At 35.1% G+C, this 15158-nt stretch overlaps 1 pseudogene; it reads right to left on the reverse strand.

The window, feature by feature from the left end:
• Nucleotides 1-3024: 3024 nt before the first annotated feature.
• LOC132641011 (serine/threonine-protein kinase ZRK1-like) lies at nt 3025-4374 on the reverse strand (annotated as a pseudogene).
• Between the last annotated feature and the right edge of the window lie 10784 nt (nt 4375-15158).

The raw sequence follows: 15158 nt of genomic DNA on the forward strand, positions 1-15158 counted from the left end.
TTATTCATCAAACTAATATTATATCATAAGATACAACAATATTTATTACAACAATACGCAAAAGAAATTGTATGTTGTTTCCGATTTCTAATTGAGTGTCTTGTATGAAATATATATTATTGTTTACTTTATAGTTCATTTTTTTAGTGAATTGAATGTTTAATCGTGATAATATCATTTTATAGGTAAAATATATGATAATTCTGGAAAATAGCACAAGAAGGTACCAATGCAGGGTATATGGAGAAATTCCATGGTTCAAAAAATCATAAGAAGTTGGGGTTGGTGAGTGCAATTTGGAGAAGGGAAATTGAGTTTCCTCAAAGATGACATGCCTTGAGATGATGATTTTGTTGGTGGATAAATCATAACATTTATATCCTCTATGATTCAACGGATAGCCCAAAAATACACATGGGTTGGATCTTGCTTGTAACTTATGAATAGTTGTAGATGGGAAAAGTGGATAGCATAGACACCCAAAAACCCGGAGATGAGAATAGGAGGGGGTTCGTTGATAGAAAACTTGCGTTGGTGATTTATACCCAAGGACTTTGGTGGGAAGTACATTAAGGGGGTATGTGGCCATTTGGAGAGCATGATGCCAAAAAGAGGGGGGCATGGAAGAGTGGACAAGGAGAGTGCGCACTATGTTGTTAATGGATTTAATTTTTCTTTCCGCTTTGCCGTTTTGAGGAGAGGTATGGGGGCAAATCGGAAATTTAAACCATTTGAGGCGCAAAAAGATGGAAAATGCCCATTGGCGAACTCCCGCCCATTATCACATTGAATGTTTTTAATGTCTCTTTCGAATTGAGTCCGTATTAATGCCTTAAAAGATAGAAAAGTGGAATAGACTTCGGACTTGTTAGAGATTGGAAAAGTCCAAAGAAAATTACTATAATCATCAAGAAAGAAAACATAATAGCGGTGCCCATTAGAACTTAAAACAGGAGATGTCCATAAATCACTATGAATGATATCAAACGGCATAGTAGTAAATGACAATGAATCATAAAATGGCAATTTAACATGTTTCCCCAAAGGACAAGAGGTACAAAAAGAAGTTCGGGCCCTATTACATTCAATTAAGGCATTACTACGAAGAGAACTAAGGATAGCATTTTCCGGATGGCCGAGTCGGGAATGCCACAAGCTAGGTGATGCGGCAATGAAGGTGGATGGTGCAGTGGTCCATTTTGTGGCAATGATAGGATACAATTCCTCGGTGCTCTCACATCTCATTAGGCGGCTCCCCGTCGGTAAATCCTTCACAGAAAACCCAAGAGGATCAAACTCAACAGAAACATTATTGTCCTTAGTGAATTTACGTACGGAAATAAGGTTTTTGATGAGTTTTGGAGCATGCAAGACATTTCAGAGACGTAATTGAGGATTAGGTGGGGATAGGGATGCATGACCATAGCCTCGAATTGGAATAGTGATACCATTACCAACAATGATTCCAGAATTATTGCTCAAATTAAAATAAGACGTAAGAGTACCTGAGTTGGCAGTCATGTGGGAAGTCGCTGCGGTGTCCATGTACCAATTATCATCCGGTTGATGCATGGACAGAGTGTGCATGGCTGCCTCCACGTCTGTCGGAGTGTACCCAGAATAGGTCGGACCATGCATGGAATAGGCCTGCTGAGGTCGTGGACCCGCACCGAGAATGCCGTTGCCGGGCCGCAGCTGCCACTGTCTCGTCGGATACGGGAAGGGGGGCATTGGCCACTGCTGGGGCGGCCAGGCAGGCCAGTAGTAACCCCCTGCCGGTGGCTGTCCCGTCGGCAATTGGCCGTTGCTGGTCTGTCTGCCGCCGCGGCGGCCGGATTTCCCGCGGTTGTTGTTGTTGTTCCCCTTTCCCTTGTTCCTGCTAGAATTCCTGCCACGATTATTATCACGACGGTTAGTTGAATTATTGTTACCGCCAGGTGGCGGGGAGGGAGTATCATTATTAACAAGTAGAGTCGCGGGACTGGAATCGCGGGCACGTTCCTTGGCAGTTGCGTCTTCGAGCTTGAGTCTGGAGCACACTTCAAAGAAAGAGGGCAACACATCCTTATGCTGGATGGTGGTGACAAAGTGTGCATATATCTCGGGTAAGCCTACAAGAAGGCGTAAGACCAAACGTTGGTCGGACACCTGCGACCCCACGTTGGCAAGCTGGTCCGCGAGAGACTTGAGCCTATTATAATAGGCCATAACCGAGCCGAAGTCGGCCATTTTTGTGGTGGTGAATTCAGTTTCAAGATACGCTGCCCTTGAGTGCTTGTTATCTTGGAAAAGTTGAGCAACTCAATTCCAAGCCTTCTCTGCAACATCATCCGCCACGAGAATAGAGGTAAGAATATCATGGGATACGGTGGCGTATATCCATTGAAGGACCACCGCATCTAGCCGTTTCCAGAGCGGAAGGTTAGCCGCCTTTGTTGCGTTGTACGCGGTAAGTTCAGTGGTGTCAGTTGGTGGTATGATGTGTTCAAGTACGGAGTGGACGCGGGCTAGAACTTTGAATAGTGTCGCCCATTCGTGATAATGGCCAGTTTCCATGTCTAGAGTGATTGGGATTAAAGATTTCACATTCGTGACGGTTAAAGCAGAATGAAATTTTTTGTTGTCAGCCATTGAAGAGAGAAGAGGGAGGAGGAAGGGGTGGCGGCTACAGCTAGGGTTAGGAGAGAAAAGGGAGGTGGACGGCTAGGGTTTAGGAAGCTAGGGTTTTTAGGAGAAACCTAGTCTGATACCATGTAGGAAATCAATCCGTGATTTGTATTGATGTATGAAAGTCATTATATACAAAGTAGGTATCTCCCTATCAGAATAATACTAGGCTAAATTATAGGACCTAATTACTATACATAAGGAAGAGAATATTTACAATATTTACATAGACTATTTAATAGTCTATCACCAACGTCAATAGTTAAACTAGGTTGAAGGATATAAGAAAGAAGCATTCACCCTTGAGAATATCCCTGAATGGTATTACCATTGGGGAATGTAAATAAGATAAACTAATAAAAAGTAAAGATAGAATATTTTTATTATTAAAATTATAACAATAATTATTTAATCATAATTTAATTTTTAAACGACGGCGCGCGGGCATTCTCACTGGTTAATATAAATACTTAATTGTGACCAAGAGTGAGGGCACGGTAACACTTGTCAAGTCGGCGTAATTCCCTTGCAACATGAATCATGTATGGTCTATTTGTCCCTCTCGTAAGCTGTGCATTTCTTAACAAGATTCAGATAGTCTTCCAATTGTTGTTGAATCTCAATTCCATGTTCTTCTAGAATGGCAGGATCCACTATATTCATTACATTACCCTCTTTAATATTGTCATCGACGAAGTTAAGTGGAAGATTTTCAAAATTTATCTCTTCCGGATTTGTAGAATCCATAGCATTACCCTCTTCGCTATTGGATTTTATAGTATTCCACCATTGCTTTCCAGTTAATAGCTCAAACAGAAGAACCCCGAAGCTGCAGACGTCAGTTTTTTGAGTAACAATACCCAGGGAGAGATATTCTGGATCTAAATACCCGCGTGTTCCACACACAACATCTTCTACCTCCAATTCTCCAGGAGGCAATGATATGGACAATGAGAAGTCTAAGAATTTGGCAACGCCGCTATTCTGATCTATTATCACATTCCCTGGCTGTATATTTCTGTGGATGATTGGCGTAGTAAATTCGGTGTGGAGAAAAACGATTGCTGAAGCGACCTCATTGGAAATCCGTAATCTATTTCCCCAAGACAACAATGATTTTCTAGTTTGATCATGATTACCCTTTTTGAAAAGTAGATTGCTAAGAGATATACCTGCAACATGTTCATACACCATAACTGGTGATTCAAATTCTAGAGAGCAACCGACAAGTCTCAACACATTCTTGAGATGGCTCATCTGAGCAGTAATTGCTATATCTCGGTGGGTATTAGCTAAAGCTAAGGTCACTTTCCTTACTAAAACGAGCCGGTTGTTCAGCGAGCCTGTAATCAAATCCTCACCGAATCGATCTATTTTGCTTTCAGAGTGTTTTAATGCCCTCTCAATCTCTATGGCACTGAAGTAACGGATGGGAATTCGGCAATTTCTATCACATAAACCAAGAAGCTCCTCCAGCACTAGACCTCCATTCTTTAAATAATAATCCTGCTCTTTCGCCCGCCTTTTGGCAGAGGCAGAGGAAACTAGTTTTATTCTTGTGAGTAGTCCCCTCATCCAATGATGCATTTTGTTCTTGCAAAGACTTTTCTTTGACAAAGTAATCTTCTTATAAATATACGAGTCTTTTTTTTTTCTCTTCATCTTTCGTGTCCACTTTTTTTTTTTTTCTCTTCATCTTTCGTGTCCACTGGTCTTAAATCCATTAATGCATCAATCCACTAGCTAGTGGGCTCGTCTAAAAGGAAGTTGGAAGCTTCCTGGTGTTTGTGTACTCTAGCGTGTGCGTTATACATTGGTTGGACTCTCTTCTCTGAAATTACTGTGCACTTTCATTGCTTTTGGTTTAGTGTGTCTATTTTCAATTTCCGTGCACTTTCGTTGCCAACTATACAGATCGTTTAATTATGACATTACTTTGACTTGGTCATTATTCACTTGAAATTCAGAATTACTAAGGCCCCGTTTGGACATGATTTGATTTCAAATCATGTTTGGACATGTAATTTGGATATTTTAAGTTGTATTTTTTCTTATAGATATAAAATTTTCACAAATTATGAAAACTATCAAAATATTCTCAATTCTTATACAATCTTACCAAATGAGCAAGTCATAGTTCATAACAATATTAGTACACTACTAGAAGGCCTTTCTAAAAATACAACATCAATTAATCAAACTTTAGTTCAATAAAAACAAAAATTTAACATGAATAGTAATGTAATTACTCTTTAATATAATCCTCCCATATAAATTAAAGATTGGTAGACATAAATAAAAGCTGGTGGAAGTTAATGAGTTTGGTAAATGATTGATGGGGGTAATTGTTAAAAATATCTACCAGCTTACAAAACATAAACTTATGGGTTAAATTTTTTTACAAAATATAAACTTATGAGTTAAATTTTATATTTAAAAAAGTTGAAACCATGGTTTGAAAATGCATGGCCAAACACCTACTAAATTATGCTTCGGAAATATATACTCCCTATTTGATTACTACGAGTATTACTTTATATACGTTGTTATTATTTCCTCTGTCCCAAAAATATTATTTTACCTTCCTTATTAGTTTGTTTAAAAAAGAATAACACATTTATATATTTAGAAATAATTTAACTTTATGAGATTATTGACGGATACACAAATATCTAAAGCTTATTTTAGATCACACTTCTCAAAATTCTTCCTTTATTTTTTATACTCCGTGTCAAGTCAAACTAAAATAATCTTTTCGGGACGGAGTAAGTATATGATAAGGATAATATTGGATGAAAATAATAAAACTCTCTTGATTTGCTTAAATGGATAAGTAAAAAAAAATGTATTTTTTAATATAAGGATCAGGTAAAAAAAATAGAATAGACCGTACAAACAAACTGAATTTCCTTTGAAAATTGAAACTACTATAAATTAAAAGCCAAGCTTATGTCTTGTGTACTTTATTTTTTTCCCCCATCTTACTTATGTAACTAATTCTGGCCAAAAAATGAGGGCACGGAAGCACTTGTGAATTCGGCGCAAGTCCTTTGCAACTTCACTAGTCTCGCTGCATCACATCATCACTAGAGGAATGAAAAAGGAAGTTGTGAGTTTCCTGGCTTCTGCTGGTCTTTGTACTTTTGCGCGTGCATAGAATTCCACACAAAATGACAGCAAATTTAAATTGAAGACTTTTACAATAATGCGTGAGACACTTTTTTGATTGACAAATGACTTATGCAGCCAGGTTCCATTTTCCAAGCAATTAAAGACCCATTGAGAAAATGACAAAAATGGTCCCTTAATTTTTAGAATCCGTAACTTTTTTAACCCAAAAAGTATCTAAAATTATCAAAATATTCAGCTAAAACAAAAAAGGAATTAAACTGTCTTTTGCGCTCAAAATTAGTGCGCAATAAGACCAAAGTGTAAATTTACATTTTGGCCCTATTGCGCACTAATTTTGTGCCCAATAGGGGTTTAGTAAAAACCCCACTCGTCTTCCCCACCCGACCAGCCCCACCATTTTCCAAAAAAAAAAAGGATGGTCCACTCGTTTTCAGTGGTCCCCACAAACTAAAAACATCATTTTCGAATAATTTTTTAACCTAAAAGTCAATATTCTTGGTATAATCAAGGCAAAGAACAAGTTTCAAAGCTTTGATCTCGAAATAAAGCGGCTCAAAACTCGATTTCAAAAACTAAAAACCACCTTCATTTTAGGTATTTCATTACGAATTTTGTATTACACTATTCAATATATTACTATCCTACGCATGATTGTTATGCAATAGTTGTGGATTACAGAAAAAAAATATTGCACACTTTTTTTGTGCGCAATGGGCAGTCCATTGTTTTTTGTTTTCGTTTTTATTTTTAATTTTTTATTAATTAATTGTTAATTATTTGTTAGGTAATTGTTTATTAGTTGATTATTTATGTCGTAACCCTTAATTGTCGGATTAACTAATTGTTTATTTGTTGATTATTTATTAATTAGTTATTAAATATTTTTTAATAGTTTCATTAATTAATTATTTATTTGTTAATTATTTGCTAGCTAATTGTTAATTGTAGTTAATCTTTAGGTTAGGTTTGAACATCCCTAGTTTAAGAGTTAAAATAGCATTAATATAATTTCCCGTTAAAGTCTTAGTTAGTTAGTATAATTGAACATCCTTAGTTTATTTGTTAGTTAATTATATTTAATCCTTGGGTTAGGTTTGAACATTCCTAGTTTAAGAGATAAAATAACATTAATATAATATTAGTTAGTTAATTGTAGTTAGTATAATAATTAATTAACAATTATTAATTCACAAATTTAGATAGTTAATATTTAAAGTCTTAGTTAGTTAGTATTGGGGGTGTTCATGGTTCGGTTTGGGTCGGTTATTGATTAAAATTATAACCAAATCAATTTAGTCGGTTTTTAAATGTCTAAAATCATAACCAAACCAAATAAAATAATAACCACCGATTTGGTTATTGTCGGTTTGGTTCGATTTTTCGATTTATGACTAGCAGTCATGAGACTTATCAGTAAAACATTAAAAAGTCGAAAAAGACATGTTTTTTTTTTTTGTTCAAACAATAACTTTTATTTATAGTTTAAGGTGAAACATACATCATAGAAACATTTTTACTATTAGTGATAGTGTAGTACTTAAGTTACCCAAAGTTGCTAAACTATTACATATAGAGCTAAAAACTAACTTAGTAGTGGTTGCATCGGTTCTGTCATCTTAATACACATACCTGGAAATAAATAGAGCATATAAGCTTTTAGTTGTTGCTACAAACATACATATCAATTAAACATAAAGACTACCTAAAATTAAAATTAAAATATATGAAATAAAAAAAACTTTGTGTAATGATCTCAAACTTTGGGTTAGTACTTGCATTTTGCCCTCAATTCTCCCATTTTATTAAAAAAAAAAATGTGTAATGATCCCAAACTTCAGATGTTTTTCTATCATTATCCCCAAAGCTAGGGTCTCGGCTAGAAGGAATTGTTCTTTTCCGCTTTTTAGGAGGATTACCCACAGAAGAAGTATTGAGGCATTACCATGTGCTTGAGTTGCAGCAAATGCTGATGTTACTGAAGTATTTTCTATAGGAACATCCAAATCTACAACCTCTGTTCTTTTCATATGAAAAATATTAGAATTTTAGGACCCATTCAGACAAGAAAAAAGAAAGGTATAAATTCGAAAAAAGAACAAGAAGAAACAGCCTAAAATCAAATAGCTGACAAAGAAAGGCTAAAATTTAAGTTAAAGACATTAGACTCTAACACGAGCTTCTGTCAGTAGGTTTACACTTAACACTTAAAGAATTAAAAGAATTAAAGACATCGAATTGAACATATTCTTAAAAATATGGGCCTTAAACAATCATGTGAAATAAGTAGATCAAAAATCAAATTAATGACTAAAAGGTATAAAATATTTATAATTATTTATGAAAAACTAATATTATACATATAAATAATTATAAAATTTATGTATATAATTTACCGATTTGGTTCAGTTATTTATTCGGTTATTTTTTAATAGAACCATAACCAAATCAAATATTAGGTTTTTAAAATTTAAAATCAAATCAAACCAAACCAAACCAAATGTCGATTTTTTTATTCGGTTTGGTTTTGATTTTAATCAAAATCATGAACAACCCTAGTTAGTATAATTGAACATCCTTAGTGTAGCTATTAGTTATGGGTTAAATTTTATATTTAAAAAAGTTGAAATCATGGTTTCAAACCCCAAATCATGCATTTTTGGATGATTTGGGGTTTGAAATCATGAGTGAAAATGCATGTCCAAACGTTGGTCATGGTTTCAAACCATGATTTGAAAACGCATGGCGAAACACCTACTAAATTATGCTTCGGAAATATATACTCCCCATTTGTTTACTACGAGTATTACTTTATATACATAGTTATTATTCCCTCTGTCCCAAAAATATTATTTTACCTTCTTTATTAATTTGTTTAAAAAAGATTAACATATTTATATATTTAGAAATAATTTAACTTTATAAGATTATTGACGGGCACACAAATATTTAAAGCTTGTTTTGGACCATATATTTCAAAATTCTTCCTTTATTTGTTATACTCCATGCCAAATCAAACTAAGATAATCTTTTCGGGACGGAATAACTGAATAAGTATATGGTAAGGATAATATTAGACGGAAATAATAAAACTCTCATGATTTGCTTAAATGCACAAGTAAAACAAAAAAATCTACTATTTTTTAATATAAGGGTCAGGTAAAAAATGGAATAGACCGTACAAACAAACTGAATTTCCTTTGAAAATTGAAACTACTATAAATAAAAAGCCAAGCTTATGTCTTGTGTACTTGATTTTTTTCCCCCATCTTATGTAACTAATTCTGGCCAAAAATGAGGGCCCGGAAGTACTCGTGAATTCGGCGTAACTCCTTCGAACCTTCACTAGTCTCGATGCAGCACATCATCACTACTGGAATGAAAAAGGAAGTTGTGAGTTTCGTGGCTTCTGCTGGTCTTTGTACTTTTGCGCGTGCATAGATTTCCACGCAAAATGACAGCAAATTTAATTGAAAACTTTTACAATAATGTGTGAGACAGTTTTTTGATTGACAAATGACTTATGTAGCCTGTAGGTTCCACTTTCCAAGCAATTAAAGACCCATTGAGAAAATGACAAAAATGGTCCCTCAATTTTTAGAGTCCGTAATTTTTTAACCCAAAAAGTGTTTAAAGTTATCAAAATACTCTGGTAAAAAAAGGAACCAAATTGCCTTTTGTGCACAAAATTAGTGCGCAATAGGATCAAAGTGTAAATTTACATTTTGGCCCTATTGCGCACTAATTTTGCGCGCAATAAGGGTTTAGTAAAAACCCCACTCGTCTTCCCCACCCGACCAGCCCTACCATTTAAAAAAAAAAAAAACGATGCTCCACTCGTTTTCAGTGGTCCCCACAAACTAAAAACATCATTTTCGAACAATCTTTTAACCCAAAAGTCAATATTCTTGGTATAATCAAGGCAAAGAACAAGTTTCAAAACTTTGATCTCGGAATAAAGCAGCGCAAAACTTGATTTCAAAAATTAAAAACTACCTTCATTATAGGTATTTCACTACGAATTTTGTATTACATTGTTCAATATATTACTATCCTACGCATGATTGTTGTGTAATAGTTGCGGATTACGAAGAAAAAAAATATTGCACACTTTTTTTGGTGCGCAATGGGCAGTCCACTTTTTTTTTTAAATTATTTATTTATTAATTAATTGTTAATTGTTTGTTAGGTAATTGTTTATTAGTTGATTATTTATTTAGTAACCCTTAATTGTCGGATTAACTAATTATTTATTTGTTAATTAATTATTAATTAGTTATTAAATATTTGTTAATAGTTTCATGAATTAATTATTTATTTGTTAATTATTTGCTAGCTAATTGTTATTTGTTTATTTGTTAATTATTTGCTAGCTAATTGTTAATTGTATTTAATCCTTAGGTTAGGTTTGAACATCCCTAGTTTAAGAGTTAAAATAAAATTAATATAATATTAGTTAGTTAATTTTAGTTAGTATAATAATTAATTAACAATTATAAATTCACAAATTTAGATAGTCAATATAATTTCCCGTTAAAGTCTTAGTTAGTTAGTATATTTCAGCATCCTTAGTTTATTTGTTAGTTAATTGTATTTAATCCTTAGGTTAGGTTTGAACATCCCTAGTTTAAGAGTTAAAATTTCATTAATATAATATTAGTTAGTTAATTTTAGTTAGTATAATAATTAATTAACAATTATTAATTTGCAAATTTAGATAGTCAATATAATTTCCCGTTAAAGTCTTAGTTAGTTAGTATAATTCAACATCCTTAGTTTATTTGTTAGTTAATTGTATTTAATCCTTAGGTTAGGTTTGAACATCCCTAGCTTAAGAGTTAAAATAGCATTAATATAATATTAGTTAGTTAATTGTAGTTAGTAGAATAATTAATTAACAATTATTAATTCGCAAATTTAGATAGTTAATATAATTTCCCGTTAAAGTCTTAGTTAGTTAGTATAATAATTAATTAACAATTATTAATTCGCAAATTTAGATAGTTAATATAATTTCTCGTTAAAGTCTTAGTTAGTTAGTATAATTGAACATCCTTAGTTTAGGTTTGAACATCTTTAGTTTAGGATTGAACATCCTTAGTATAATTTTTCGATAAAAGATTACATATTTAATAGTACATGTTAATGATTAATTAAAAATGCGTAAAACAGATACGACACCTCCCTGGATCCCGCCCCCTTCATCCGGGGCCCTTCGAGCCAGAGGTGCTTCACCCACAGCAGCAGCATTGGTCCCAGCTAGTATGGGATTCGAATGTAGATCTCATCCGCTTGGTCCGTCCCAAGGTTGTAGAGCAAGCATCGGATATTTTAGCAGCTCGGCCCCCACATCCTCGTGTCTTAGGGATACTATATCGAGGCGGTATCTGCCGTTGCGTCGCTGCTGGTCACGCACAGCATGACAGGGCTCTTATGACGGCAATGTTTGAGCGATGGCGACCGGAGATCGGAGACCGATACATTTTATCTCCGCACTGGTGAGGCCACCATCACCCTTCAAGACGTGGAGGTCATTTACGGTCTGCAGGTCGATGGACGTGCTTTGGTTATTCAGGATCCCCAGCAGATGCCGTCGTATCGGCAGGAGTTGACCAGGCTCACTGGTTTCGCGCCTCAAGAGGGTCATATATGGGGACAAAGTCGGCCGTTGATGTCTTCCCTTTTCGAGCACTTTCACCTCATAAACATGCAGCATCCGATTACAGAGGACACACCTCAGGCTGATGTTGACTGACGTGCTCGTCTGTACCTTCTCGTCATATTCGGGGATATCCTGTTCCCGAACACATTGGGTTCGCATGTGAGCTTGAGTTATTTGCCCTTTATAGAGCATCTGGACGAGTTGGGATGTTATAGTTGGGGCGCTGCTGTTCTGGCTTTCATACATACTTATTGTTGACACCCAATTTTGTCCCTCTTTTATTTAATTTTATTTACTCGGGCTTCTAAATTTACTGACGAGTTAAACACTTTATTTTCACTATTTTGTATTTTATTACTACTACTATTAATATCGTTACTTTTATTTTCAACATTACGAGCATTACTTTATCACAAATCATTTTCGGGTTTGGACTCGTTAAATTAATTACAAGACAACACTTTGCAAAATCTTTATTTTTTTTTACATATTAATTATTATTTGTCTTTACATAATATATATTGTAGCAGTTATTAAATTAGAAGCCCAAAAATAATTTAGATAAAGGAAGAAGGATCCATATTTTCATCCAATTGCTGGCCCAAACAACAAAGCACAATATGCCAAATAAATGGCCCAACCCATGTTTTTAATTTCATCAGACCAGCCTATTTCCTCTTCTTTAATAACTTACCCAACAAATCAGCCCACTACCTAATATTACCCGGTCCAACCCACACATTCCATACCCGACCCGGTCCGTTCCACAACATGAAATGAAACCAGTAGGGTTTCATTTCATTTTCCTCTACACCTCACCCGCCGCCTCCCTTCTCTCTTTCTCCTCTCCTTCCTCTTCTCTCTCCCACGTTCCACGTTCCTGTCCACTTCGTCTCTCTCCCACGCTCCTCTATTTTCTATAAATGGGTCCTAAGTTGAATCAGTTCGGGGGGGATTTGGCTAGAGAAAGGGGATATTCAGTATCTTTGGGGATTTGGGGGAAACAACACTCAACATTTCTTATTTTTGTTACTCTAAATCTGAGTTTTTTTTGTTCAAATTCTCTTGTTAGAGTTCTTGGAGTGAAGACGAAATCAATCCTACGAAAAGGACCGAAGAATCTGGAACCAAAAATCCCCTACAAAACACAAGTTTTAATCAACCAAAAATAGCCAACAATTACTCTATTTTCCTTTCTTTTTCTGTTTAAAACTGTAGTTATTTTAATCGGGTCCGGGTTCGGATTCTTCGAGTTCGGGTGTAGATTCGAGACCTTGACGACCCCATTTCACTGCATCAACAAAAGGTAAACAATCCTTCTTTGAGTGGTTTAATAAGTGCCTGTGCGTCCAATATGTTCGTTGTCTTAGTGGGTTTGATTTCTGTTTAATAACCGAATAACATTATGCATGCTCCTGTTAAATCAGTTTCCAATCTGGCAGTTAATAGCAATCACAGGTTCATGAATGAGTTGACTTTCACTTAATCTTGTCTTACCTGATTCTGTTTGTCGTCTAGCCTATGTGCACTCGGAAGATTAATCGTGTAGAACTTAAATTCGTTTGTATTCTTGATTAAGTTATGAGTTAGCTTTAGGTCGGCAACTTGGTAATTACCCAGATTTATTTGTATCAGTGCTTGGAATTGTCTTGTCAAGTTGTGACCTTCTCTGGTTTGAAATGTGACTTAAGTGATCAAAACCGATTAATCATGAGTTTATCAAATCTGAACTTTAAGTCAGTGGTGTCTGGTAAGATTGCAATCAATGATGTGCAATACAGTTCAGAGTCGGTTCGATCATATACTGTTTGCCTTCATCTTGTTTTGGTTCAGTTTGAGATACGATAGAATGCTCTTGATTAATACTCTTTACTTTGTTGTTTTCTTTATACTTTGTCGCACGATCAAATGAGAAATGCTTTACTTTGCCATTTATAAACGAACAAATGAGCATATTTCCAAAACATTTTTCTCTAATCTCTACTTTGCTGTTTATTTGAATCTTTCCAGCCTTCATTTGTTAGTCAAGAGATTGCGATATATTCATTCGTCGCTTTCTCTTTACCCTTCTGTTCAAGGAAATAAATGATAGTTCGCGTGACTTCTTAAGGTCATTAGATGTTTCTTTTTGATATTTGTGATTGGTTAGTTTAGAATAGAGTATGATCCTTTCTTCCTATTTCATAGTCTAAATGTATTCTCAGATACACTCTTGCTGTATTTCCAATGAATCAAGCCTCTATTATGATGTCGAATAAGATCAAGCATATAGTCTCAAATGCCTTTAAACACCTCTCCCCTCTGTAATCCCTAGATTAGGTGTATTGCATCCTTTTATCTCGAGCTGTTAGTAGTCAGTTTGCTTATACGAAAGCATGAAATTTGTAAGTTGTCACATTCTCGATCGCATTTAGGAGCCTTGCATCATGAATTATGCCCAGCCTGCTATTCTGTTTGCCTTCTGTGGTGATCCCTTAATTTGGCAGAAGAGGTTAAATCTTACATAGGCATGAGAATAGGTTGTGTTCCTCTAAGATCTGGTGGTTGTTGTCCCCTGTATTCACGATTGCAAAGAATGACTTGCGTTCTGCCTGTTGGCTTCTGTGAACAAGTAAACTGAAGTACTGGTTTAGGTACTATCGATGGCTATGAAAACTGGCAGTTGCTTACTACATGAATAGGAAACATCATGTATATATTAGGATGTATGTATGAGAGTATATCAGGTATATGCATGAATCATTTATGTTGGAAGTTGAAACTGCTCTGTTTTTTACTCGTTGTTTTGATTGTTTGGATACGATTTTGGATCTGTGCTTGTTTCCCTCTAATTGTCTGTTGGTATGGAGCCTTCTGCCCATTTTGTTTATTCCTGTATGTCTCCAGTTCTCCAGTTCTCCAGTGAGCTCTGTTTGGGATGTCGTTATTTACGCGATGTTTTCCTTGTTCTTCCTTTTCATCTAAGTGTTGCCGTTATATAATTTGAACACATAAGACTTATTGTATGCATGTGATCCCTATTGTTATTCCCTCTTCCTGTATGCATGTGATCCTTGTTGTTATTCTCGGACCATGGATTCTCACCAACTCGAATAAGACTGTTTTCTCATTATTGTCACCATCTGTTTTCATATTCTACACTCTTACGCAACTTACATTGTGCTTTGTTGGCTGCCTATAGTTTTGTAAAGCATGTTATATATCTGCATTTATTCATCTTCATATGCTAAGTATACTTGTATCGATTATGAATATGTACGTGCATGACTGGTACATTTCAGCCTATACATCTTTATGAATGTGTATACATGAGATATATCTAAATATACACAGTATGCACATACTCTACTGATTTGTTTTGAACTTATATTCTACATGTTTAATATTATTCGTCGAGTAGGTACTAATCCTTTTCTTTCGTTTTTTTATGCATGATCATTTCGCATACGAGTCCGAGGGATTCGTTTTCTTCCGTATTTGGCGTTGGGCTAAAAGCCCAACATGATTCCGCTCTCTGTCCAGCCGCAACAGTCCACAAAAAAAAAAAAACTGGGCCAAAGCCCAACAACTGCAAACAGATCACATCAGTCCGAATGGGCCAAGCCCATTTACGTTATATCTACCCTTCCATTTTTATTGTTGTGTGCATTTAATATGCATTGTATGACTAACATTTGTGTTTGTTAATTAAGATAAACTT

This window comes from Lycium barbarum, chromosome 1 (genome assembly GCF_019175385.1).
Source record: "Lycium barbarum isolate Lr01 chromosome 1, ASM1917538v2, whole genome shotgun sequence".
NCBI classification, from domain to species: Eukaryota; Viridiplantae; Streptophyta; class Magnoliopsida; order Solanales; family Solanaceae; genus Lycium; species Lycium barbarum.